Source organism: Triticum aestivum, chromosome 5D (genome assembly GCF_018294505.1).
Source record: "Triticum aestivum cultivar Chinese Spring chromosome 5D, IWGSC CS RefSeq v2.1, whole genome shotgun sequence".
Classification (NCBI taxonomy): Eukaryota; Viridiplantae; Streptophyta; class Magnoliopsida; order Poales; family Poaceae; genus Triticum; species Triticum aestivum.
In genome coordinates this window covers 146630036-146642632 of record NC_057808.1, presented here as the reverse complement: position 1 = coordinate 146642632, position 12597 = coordinate 146630036, and positions in this window count along the sequence as shown.

The window sequence follows — 12597 nt, the reverse complement described above, 5'->3', positions numbered from 1 at the left end:
CTGTGCGTGCCTTGGCCACGTGCCTCGCCCGCCTGTGCGTCGGCGCTGCCGAGCCCGGACCTGTTCTGACCGAACCCGTCGCCCCTCCCTCACCACGCCGTGCCGCCCCGCTCCGGCCACTGTCGCCGGCGCCGGGCCATGCGCCGGCCCCCTTCACCCGCTGGCCGCAGCGCCCTGTCGGGCGGGCTGGCGCCCGTCGCCCGTATCCCCCTCGCCCGTTCGGGCTGTGCCCGATGCGCACACCCGCTATGGCTCCTCCAGAGCCACTGACTAGGGGGCCCCACGCCCCAGAAAACAAAAAAAATTATTTAAAAAAATATTAAAAAAAATAAAGGTAATTAATTAAGATAATTAATTAACTTAATTAATCCTGTTAATATTAACTAATTAAGATTAATTAACCAAATAACTAATTAACCTAATTAACTACTGTTAATTAGCTAACAGCCCCTGACAGGTGGGACCCACCTGTCAGGTTGACCAGGTCAACGGTCAACGTTGACTGCTGACGTCATGCTGATGCATTAATTAAATTAATTTATTAATTCGAAAAATGATTTAAATCTTTAAAAATTAATATAAAATAAACCGTAGCTCGGATGGTAAAACTTTGTACATGAAAGTTACTCAGAACGACGAGACGAATCCGAATACGCAGTCCGTTCGTCCGCCACGCGTCCCTAGCATAGTGAACCTTCAACATTTCACCTCCGGTTCATCTGTCCGAAAACGTGAAACACCGGGGATACTTTCCCGGATGTTTCACCCCTTCGCCGGTATCACCTATTCCTACGTTAGGTCACCCCTAGCACAACGTATCGCCGCGTCTTGCTTTGTGTTACATTTGATTGCTCTGTTATTTATTGTGTTCCCCCTCCGTTACTTCTTTCCGGTAGACTCCGAGACCGCTGCCGATGTTCGTGTGTTCGACTACATCGAAGACAAGCTCTCCTTCTTGCCAGAGCAACCAGGCTAGCCCCCCCCTTGATCACCAGATATCGCCTACTCTACTCTCTACTACTTGCATTAGAGTAGTGTAGCATGTTACTGCTTTCGGTTAATCCTATTCTATTGCATAGCCTGTCATTGTTGCTACAGTTGTTTCCCTTACCTGCTATCCTACTGCTTAGTATAGGATGCTAGTTTTCCATCAGTGGCCCTACATTCTTGTCCGTCTGCTGTGCTATACTATCGGGCCGTGATCACCTGGGCGGTGATCATGGGTATATACTTATATACTATATACATGACACATGTGGTGACTACAGTCGGGTCGGCTCATTGAGTACCCGCAAGTGCTACTGATGAGGGGGCTGAAAGGACAGGTGGCTCCATCCCGGTATAGGTGGGCCTGGGTTCCCGACGGACCCCGACTGTTACTTTGTGGCGGAGCAACAGGGCAGGTTGAGCCTACCTAGGAGAGAGGTGGGCCTGGCCCTGGTCGGCGTTCGCGGATACTTAACACACTTAACAAGTTCTTGGTATTTGATCTGAGTCTGGCCATTTGGTCTATACGCACTAACCAACTACGCGGGGACAGTTATGGGCACTCGACGTCGCGGTATCAGCCGAAGCTCTTTTTGACGTCAGCGACTGAGTGGCGCGCGCCGCATTGGACCGTAAGCTCGCGCTTGTATTAAGGGGGCTAGGTCTGCTTCCGGCCGCGTACGCAACGTGCAGGTGTGCAATGGGCGATGGGCCCAGACCCCTGCGCGCATAGGGTTTAGACCGGCGTGCTGACCTCTCTGTTGAGCCTAGGTGGGGCTGCGACGTGTTGATCTTCCGAGGCCGGGCATGACTCGGAAAAGTGTGTCCGGCCAAATGGGATCGAGCGTGTTGGGTCATGTGGTGCACCCCTGCAGGGAAGTTTATCTATTCGAATAGCCGTGTCCCTCGGCAAAAGGACGACCCAGAGTTGTACCTTGACCTTATGACAACTAGAACTGGATACTTAATAAAACACACCCTTCCATGTGCCAGATACAACCCGGTGATCGCTCTCTAACAGGGCGACGAGGAGGGGATCGCCGGGTAGGATTATGCTATGCGATGCTACTTGGTGAACTTACCATCTACTCTCTTCTACATGCTACAAGATGGAGGTGGCCAGAAGCGTAGTCTTCGACAGGACTAGCTATCCCCCCTTATTCTGGCATTCTGCAGTTCAGTCCACCGATATGGTCCTTTACACATATACCCATGCATATGTAGTGTAGCTCCTTGCTTGCGAGTACTTTGGATGAGTACTCACGGTTCCTTTTCTCCCTCTTTTCCCCTTTCTATACCTGGTTGTCGCAACCAGATGCTGGAGTCCAGGAGCTAGAGATCCCGAGGATGATTCTACATGGAGTTCGGCTTCGAGGAGTAGTTAGGAGGTCCCAGGCAGGATGCCTTGCCTTTTCGATCGTTGCTACTTTTGTGCTAGCCTTCTTAAGGCAAACTTGTTTAACTTATGTCTGTACTCAGATATTGTTGCTTCCGCTGACTCGTCTATGATCGAGCAATTTTATTCGAGCCCTCGAGGCCCCTGGCTTGTATTATGATGCTTGTATGACTTATTTATGTTATAGAGTTGTGTTGTGATATCTTCCCGTGAGTCCTGATCTTGATCGTACACATTTGCGTGCATGATTAGTGTACGATTGAATCGGGGGCGTCACAAGTTGGTATTAGAGTCAACTGCCTGTAGGAATCCCCCTTTCCAACTCCTTGGCCGAAGTCGAGTCTAGTCATTGAAAAACTTTTACTAACATGGCTGTGTGGCTTACGGGCCCACGTCGCCATTGGGTGGTATTAGGATATTTTATTCCTCAACCTATACTCTGGGACTCTGACATCTCTTCTATTCGGGTTAAATGAATTTTGCTAAATCTAAAATTAGGATATCATTATCACTTTCACCCGGAGAGCCCCTTATTACAGATGATCGTCTGCTGCACCAGAAGGATCTGAAGATACTCTCCGATGTTCTCTTGAGACTTTATGGTGTCGCTTTTGCAATTCCCTTCCATCGATAAACCCATGTGGATAACCACGTATACTCGCCATTCATACATTGCTTCCCAGTTGATCTTGTTATTACAAGGTACCCCGAAATTCTCTTTGCTGCTCCGAGAATCCTTTGAGCTTACTGCCTTGCTGTTCTTTGCCACATGAATACCACTATGGATAATTTCTAGCACTCACCGGATATTTGCTCATCCCCAGTTGATTCATGTATTTCACAAAAGTCTTCAAAATACTATATGAACTTCCGAAATCCTGAGTAGCCTATTGCTCTTGAAATTCTTACTTGCTTGCATTATGGTTAATCCCATAAGTCTATAATCTTATTGGCATCTCTTGTCATTATCATTTTGAGTCCGTTGATTCAATTTGTTGCGAATGCTCGCAATCCTTAATCAGATCCTAGTATTCATCCTTCCAGCTCAGACGTCATTTTAAACGTGAGCTGGATCTCGACCAATCAAATTTGCCATCGATTGTACCCGTAAGTTTACTCGACTTATCCATCCTTAATCAGAGCGTTTGCTTCTGATCCCTTGAATTTGAAATTATAATTCCTTTGCATTGAGCTTTGAGTTCGTCAGTTGTTTCTATAATCTGATCTCCTTGCATTCTTTCTTCCTCTGATTGAGTACTGATGCTCACATCAGTTCCCTTGTGGACCACCAGACCCTTTTGTCGGATTTTATCCGACAATGTCCTTCATATTAAATAATCTTGTGAGCTTTTCCTCGGATACATAATGCCTTTGGTAAATTGTATCCTCTGCTTTGTGAACCATGCTCTACTTTCGAGCTTGTATTATTTACTCCGAAGTTTGTGGTATATGTTCCTAAGATGCCCTGATGGGTTGAACCTACGCCTTCCCTAATCCGTGTGAACCCGAAAGATTTCACGGGTCATACTTATCTGGTATTGCATCAGGTAAAAACTTTCAACAACTAATGTCATTTTCGAAATACGAGAGGTGAATGAAAGGTTATGCGTTGAACAAGTGGGAGTCGACCTTGAACCCCGTGTTCATGCCCATGGACACGATGTATACCTTATCATGGAAGCTTCTCTTAAAATAATTATCCTCTTGAAATAAGTTCATCTGGTATCCGTGGACATGGTTCCGACCATGTTTCTCCTTGATTCCGTTTCTCGTGCAAGTTTGAGCACTTGTCTTCTGCAGGGCAATAGCCTAGTCCAACCTTTACCTTGATCTGTCGTCGAGTATTACCCCCTGGTATCTCGAGATTATCATGGAACTGCATAACTTCTTATGAGTTCTTCATCAAGTGCTACATTCTCACTGATTCCAATTTTCCACGGGCTCTGAGTTATTAGTCACTCGAGAACACCGATAAGTGAATCGATTCCGCACTCCAATTCAATAACTCTAAGTAATTCTTGTTGCTTACGAGTTTAATAATCCTTCAAGTCATTCCTAGCCGTATCGGCTATATCATTATCGTGCAAACTTTTTTAACTGTGCTACCCGGTCCTTCCCGGAACACAACTTTCGATGGTGAGCTAAGCTTACGTCGATCTTCCTCGTCATATCAGTTCGCCTTGAACAACAAGCTTGATTTCACGTTTGTGTCCTACCCATGGTTCCACGAACCTTCCGCTTCATCATTCCTTTGACTTGATGTCGTCGCTGATTGATTACATCTTCATGAAATCTCTCGACAAATGTGTCGTGATAATCATCAGCATTCTGAGCTCTTCCAGGATATCAATTGAATTCATGATGAGAAATACCATCCTTGCCCTCGATGAATTGTGTTATCATCGACCACTTTATTGCCTTACGTTCAACACAAACTTGTTCGTGTTTGGTGTTATACCTTGAGTTCATTGCTATCGAACATTTGTTCTTCTTTACCTTGGAGTATTAACATCTGTTATGTCAAGAATGTCGTGAGAATTTCTCCACCTCTTGAGAATTCTTGATGTATTATTACTTCTCGCCATCTCTGTTCATTCCTTGGCCCCTCCCTGTTGTTTCTAATCGGAATACCGACAACTGGACTGTGATGTGTGAATTCTAAACTCCTAGCAACCCTATTGCTTTGAAGTTATTGGTCTATAGTTTCATTCTACGTCTATGGATTATTGAATCATCATTCGGCCATTGATCGTGCTACCTAGCCCATATTTCGGGTGCACATTTTAACCAATGTTTAACTGTGTATGTTTTCCTCGAGCATACATCATTAAGTCATTCGATCTAGCTAATGTTATCTCCTTGTTCACATAGTTGTGGAAATCCATCTTTTGGAAATCTCAATGGGTTGTCGCTGAGTCAATCAGTCACCTCCTCACCTCTCCTTGATTTAATGATGAACTCTTGTTTCGGAACTCGCTTCCATAGTTCATTTCCCGGGAATCTTACAATGTCATCTCGTCAAATTGTGCCGCTCCTTTTCTTCTCAGGCATCCTAAGTCTGAGGTATCGTGACACCAATCAGATCTGAATCTCGGTCAGATGTGATGGTTGGAACATATTTCCAAGAGTTATAATGTTGGTCTTTATATGACCCGGTAAGGTTATGTCATGCATAGCGCACCTGGCCGGAGGCCCTATTGTTACAGATTCCTTTTCAGCAAGGTTATCCATTCTTCCATGAGGAAATTGTAAGACTTATTCTATAAGTTGTTTCTGATGGATCCTTTTTGTTTCCAAAGTCTGATCTTCACCTGTTGACCATGTCAATGCTATCTCGAAGCATGTCTATGGTACTCCGATTTTCAACAGGAACATTTGAAGCCCAATGCTAAATGTTTCCTGCTCAATTATCCAAACACCGTTGTATGGGTAGTGTCATGAAATTTTCTCTCCCCTACCTAAAGAGTTTTCTACATTATATCCTGTCATGGATATCATGCTCAGCTTGTCCTTGGGAAGGATATACCCTTGAAATATGTGTTTAAACACATTTTCCTTTCCATTGTTCTGTTTAATCTGATGATCACCCTTTTCCTTTCCATTATTTTATTTAGTCTTTCTTGTGATCTATATGATCTTATGTAAACACCTCGGTGTACTACTCTGTCAATCAGACCCTGTTACTATTGTTGATGACATTCCGGTAGCCACCGATGGACGAGAACCTTGCCTATTGGTCCGCCTCGTTCAGTGAGCAGGAAAATGGTTCTCTTCGTCCCTCGCCCTTGGTGCCAACGTTGTTGCCAACATAACTGGCAGACTACCCTCTGACATGCCTTGCTATCATGACCGTGCAACATGTCAGCCCCCTTTCTAATTTTAACCCACATGGTGGGCCCATAACCCACAGTTCCACAGGATCGAAACTTGACTCTCCTATACACCCTGTTGTCGAAGTTATTCCTCGAGCTTGACTTCGTATGTGATTCACGGGCCACCTGCCTAGTGATCTATTCTGGTACCAGACGCAATACTTTCCCATTTGCTCTGGACCCATGTCACGTTTCGTATCAGGCAACGAATGATTGTCTATGTGCTTGAAACTTCTATTTTGCACCTTCTTACTTGCTCTCGATAATGTCTTAAATTTCAATTCGAGGGTTACCTCCCGCCACCCTCCCTGATGTTATCTACTAGATAAGCAAACATTGTAGCGGCCCGTTTTTTCGTAATGCCCCCTTATCCTTTCGTAAGTACGATGGAGTTCCCGAAGAAAGGACGACGACTTCATCATGATGCATTGGAATAAAGAATTGAAGACATCAACCAAAGGATTAACTTCTTCGAGAAGATCCGTAAGAATATCGTAACCAGAACTTTCCCCCTTACTCCCCTCTTAAATCTCGGGACGAGATTTCTTGTAGTGGAGGAGAATTGTGACGCCCGGATAATTAAGCTACAGTAACCCTCTCCTAATGATGCCATGTCACCGCTGTCACTTTAGTTAATCTCGCGATGGTTAAAAAAATGATTCAAATTCAAATTTAAAATAAAGACAAACAACAAAAGTTTTCAAACTTTAAAACTAAAATGTTCGAGTTGTGCCAAATAATGCAAAGGTAATTGTGGTGAATAAACCCCACTTTTTATACAAGCTTTAAATACTCTAAAATGAATAAAACAGTAGCAAAACAATTAATGAAATGCCTTTTATAATTAATAAAATGTTAAACTATTCTATTTAGGGACTAAACATTTTGTGGTAGTGGGTTTAGTGGTAGTACTAATTTAGGGGTCATTTTTGTACTTCACAAAAATGAAATAAAAGGAGGAACAAAGTAAAACAGAAAATAAAATAAATAAAAAGGAAAGAGAAAGAAAGAGAGAAAGCCCCCTGGCCAACTGGACCAGACGGCCCAGCTGGCCGACCCACCAGGTGCCCGTCGCCCGTATGCCCCTCGCCCGTTCGGGCTGTGCCCGTAGCCCACACCCGCTATGGCTCCTCCAGAGCCACTGACTAGGGGGCCCCACGCCCCAGAAAACAAAAAAATGATTTAAAAAATATTAATAAAAAAATAATGGTAATTAATTAACTTAATTAATCCCGTTAATATTAACTAATTAAGATTTATTAACCTAATAACTAATTAACCTAATTAACTACTGTTAATTAGCTAACAGCCCCTGACAGGTGGGACCCACCTGACAGGTTGACCAGGTCAACGGTCAACGTTGACTGCTGACGTCATGCTGATGCATTAATTAAATTTCGAATTAAATTAATTTATTAATTCTAAAAATGATTTAAATCTTTAAAAATTAATATAAAATAAATCGTAGCTCGGATGGAAAAACTTTGTACATGAAAGTTGCTCAGAACGACGAGACGAATCCGAATACGCAGTCCGTTCGTCCGCCACGCGTCCCTAGCATAGTGAACCTGCAACATTTCACCGCCGGTTCATCTGTCCAAAAACGTGAAACACCGGGGATACTTTCCCGGATGTTTCACCCCTTCGCCGGTATCACCTATTCCTACGTTAGGTCACCCCTAGCACAACGTATCACCGCGTCTTGCTTTGTGTTACATTTGATTGCTCTGTTATTTATTGTGTTCCCCCTCCGTTACTTCTTTCCAGTAGACTCCGAGACCGCTGCCGATGTTCGTGTGTTCGACTACATCGAAGACGACCCCTCCTTCTTGCCAGAGCAACCAGGCAAGCCCCCCATTGATCACCAGATATCGCCTACTCTACTCTCTACTGCTTGCATTAGTGTAGTGTAGCATGTTACTGCTTTCGGTTAATCCTATTCTGTTGCATAGCCTGTCATTGTTGCTACAGTTGTTTCCCTTACCTGCTATCCTACTGCTTAGTACAGGATGCTAGTTTTCCATCAGTGGCCCTACATTCTTGTCCGTCTGCTGTGCTATACTATCGGGTCGTGATCACCTGGACGGTGATCACGGGTATATACTTATATACTATATACATGACACATGTGGTGACTAAAGTCGGGTCGGCTCGTTGAGTACCCGCAAGTGCTACTGATGAGGGGGCTGAAAGGACAGGTGGCTCCATCCTGGTAGAGGTGGGCCTTTGTTCCCGACGGCCCCCGACTGTTACTTTGTGGCGGAGCGACAGGGCAGGTTGAGACTACCAAGGAGAGAGGTGGGCCTGGCCCTGGTCGGCCTTCGCGGATACTTAACATGCTTAACGAGTTCTTGGTATTTGATCTGAGTCTGGCCATTTGGTCTATACGCACTAACCAACTACACGGGAACAGTTATGGGCACTCGATGTCGCGGTATCAGCCGAAGCTCTTTTTGACATCAGCGACTGAGTGGCGCGCGCCGCATTGGACCGTAAGCTCGCGCTTGTATTAAGGGGGCTAGGTCTGCTTCCGGCCGCGTATGCAACGTGCAGGTGTGCAATGGGCGATGGGCCCAGACCCCTGCGCGCATAGGGTTTAGACCGGCGTGCTGACCTCTCTGTTGAGCCTAGGTGGGGCTGCGACGTGTTGATCTTCCGAGGCCGGGCATGACTCAGAAAAGTGTGTCCGGCCAAATGGGATCGAGCGTGTTGGGTTATGTGGTGCACCCCTGCAGGGAAGTTTATCTATTCGAATAGCCGTGTCCCTCGGTAAAAGGACGACCCGGAGTTGTACCTTGACCTTATGACAACTAGAACTAGATACTTAATAAAACACACCCTTCCAAGTGCCAGATACAACCCGGTGATCACTCTCTAACAGGGCGACGAGGAGGCGATCACCGGGTAGGATTATGCTATGCGATGCTACTTGGTGAACTTACCATCTACTCTCTTCTACATGCTACAAGATGGAGGTGGCTAGAAGCGTAGTCTTCGACAGGACTAGCTATCCCCCTTATTCTGGCATTCTGCAGTTAGTCCACCGATATGGTCCTTTACACATATACCCATGCATATGTAGTGTAGCTCCTTGCTTGCGAGTACTTTGGATGAGTACTCAGGGTTGCTTTTCTCCCTCTTTTCCCCTTTCTATACCTGGTTGTCGCAACCAGATGCTGGAGTCCGGGAGCTAGAGATCCCGAGGATGATTCTACATGGAGTTCGGCTTCGAGGACTAGTTAGGAGGTCCCAGGCAGGATTCCTTGCCTTTTTGATCGTTGCAACTTTTGTGCTAGCCTTCTTAAGGCAAACTTGTTTAACTTATGTCTGTACTCAGATATTGTTGCTTCCGCTGACTCGTCTATGATCGAGCAATTTTATTCGAGCCCTCGAGACCCCTGGCTTGTATTATGATGCTTGTATGACTTATTTATGTTGTAGAGTTGTGTTGTGATATCTTCCCGTGAGTCCCTGATCTTGATCGTACACATTTGCGTGCATGATTAGTGTACGATTGAATCGGGGGCGTCACACATACGGAGTCCGTTTCGGCTCCACAAGTAGTCAAGACATTTGTGATGACCAGATGCTTTAAAGGATTCATTCATAGGGAACTTTTGGAGAACTTTTCTTAAGGAGTTCGTTCAGAAACTTGTATAGAAACTTTCTTAATGAGCACTCGACAGACGCATTTCGAGAACATACACAAAGTCCCAGCTATGGACCTAGTGCATGATCATAACTGAGGTCTCTTGCATTTCCCTACAAGTAATTGGATCGCATATGGAGATGTTTGGTGAAGTAGAATGGAAAAAATTGAATGCCACTACACAAGAACTAGACTATAACTGTCGTTCGGAATCAGTTTTGCACAGTGTTAACTGAAGCATGGATATCTGACCCATACGGAGCCTGTTTTGCCTCCACAAGTAGTCAAAACATTTGTGATGACTAGATACTTCAAAGGATTCTGTCATAGGGAACTTTTGGAGAACTTTTCTAAAGGAGTTTGTTCAGAAACTTGTATAGAAACTTTCTTAATGATCACTCGACAAACGCATTTCGAGAACATACACAAAGTCCCAGCTATGGACCTAGTGCAGCATCATAAGTGAGGTTTCTTGCATTTCCATAGAAGTAATTGGATCTCATATGAAGATGTTTAGTGATGTAGAATGGAAAAAATCGAATGCAACTACACAAGAACTAGTTTGTAACTGTCGTTCGGAATCAGTTTTGCGCAGTTGTAACTGAAACATGGATATCTGACACATACGGAGTCTGCTTTGGCTCCACAAGTAGTCAAAACATTTGTGACGACTAGATGCTTCAAAGGACTCTTGATAGGGAACTTTTGAAGAACTGTCTTAAGGAGTTCGTTCAGAAACTTGTATAGAAACTATCTTAATGAGCACTCGACAAACGCATTTCGAGAACATACACAGAGTCCCAGCTATGGACCTAGTGCATCATGATAACTGAGGTCTCTTGCATTTCCCTAGAAGTAATTGGATCTCATCTGGAGATGTTTAGTGAAGTAGAATGGAAAAAATCGAATGCAACTACACAAGAACTAGTCTGTAACTGTCGTTCGGAATCAGTTTTGCGTAGTGTTAACTAAAACATGGATATCTGACACATACGGAGTCCATTTTGGCTCCACAAGTAGTTCAAACGTTTGCGACGACCAGATTCTTCAAAGAATTATTTCATAGGGAACTTTTGGATCACTTTTCTTTACGAGTTCGTTCAGAAACTTGTATAGAAAGTTTCTTAATGAGCACTCAACAAACGCATTTCGAGAACATACACAAAGTCCCAGCTATGGACCTAGTGCATCAGCATAAATGAGGTCTCTTGCATTTCCCTACAAGTAATTGGATCTCATATGGAGATGTTTAGTGAAGTAGAATGGAAAAAATCGAATGCAAGTACACAAGAACTAGTTTGTAACTGTCGTTCGGAATCAGTTTTGCGCAGTGTTAACTGAAACATGGGTATCTGACTCATACGGAGCCTGTTTTGGCTCCAAAAGTAGTCAAAACGTTTGTGACGACCAGATACTTCAAAGGATTCTTTCATAGGGAACTTTTGAAGAACTTTTCTTAAGGAGTTCGTTCAGAAACTTGTATAGAAACTTTCTTAATGAGCACTCGACAGACGCATTTCGAGAACATACACAAAGTCCCAGCTATGGACCTAGTGCATCATCATAACTGAGGTCTCTTGCATTTCCCAACAAGTAATTGGATCTCATATGTAGATGTTTAGTGAAGTAGAATGGAAAAAATCAAATGCAACTACACAATAACTAGTCTATAACTGTCATTCGGAATCAGTTCTGCGCAGTGTTAACTGAAACTTGGATATCTGACACATACGGAGTCTGTTTTGGCTCCACAAGTAGTCAAAACATTTGTGACGACCAGATGCTTTAAAGGATTCATTCATAGGGAACTTTTGGAGAACTTTTCTTAAGGAGTTCGTTCAGAAACTTGTATAGAAACTTTCTTAATGAGCACTCGACAAACGCATTTCGAGAACATACACAGAGTCCTAGCTATGGACCAAGTGCATCATCATAACTGAGGTCTCTTGCATTTCCCTACAAGTAATTTGATCGCATATGGAGATGTTTGGTGAAGTAGAATTTAAAAAATTGAATGCCACTACACAAGAACTAGACTATAAATGTCGTTCGGAATCAGTTTTGCACAGTGTTAACTGAAGCATGGATATCTGACCCATACGGAGCCTGTTTTGGCTCCAGAAGTAGTCAAAACATTTGTGACGACCAGATGCTTCAAAGGATTCTGTCATAGGGAACTTTTCGAGAACTTTTCCTAAGGAGTTCGTTCAGAAACTTGTATAGAAACTTTCTTAATGATCACTCGACAAACACATTTCGAGAACATACACAAAGTCCCAGCTATGGACCTAGTGCAGCATCATAAGTGAGGTTTCTTGCATTTCCATAGAATTAATTGGATCTCATATGAAGATGTTTAGTGATGTAGAATGGAAAAAATCGAATGCAACTACACAAGAACTAGTTTGTAACTGTCGTTCGGAATCAGTTTTGCGCAGTTGTAACTGAAACATGGATATCTGACACATACGGAGTCCGATTTGGCTCCACAAGTCGTCAAAACATTTGTGACGACCAGATGCTTCAAAGGACTCTTTGATAGGGAACTTTTGAAGAACTTTCTTAAGGAGTTCGTTCAGAAACTTGTATAGAAACTATCTTAATGAGCACTCGACAAACGCATTTCGAGAACATACACAGAGTCCCAGCTATGGACCTAGTGCATCATGATAACTGAGGTCTCTTGCATTTCC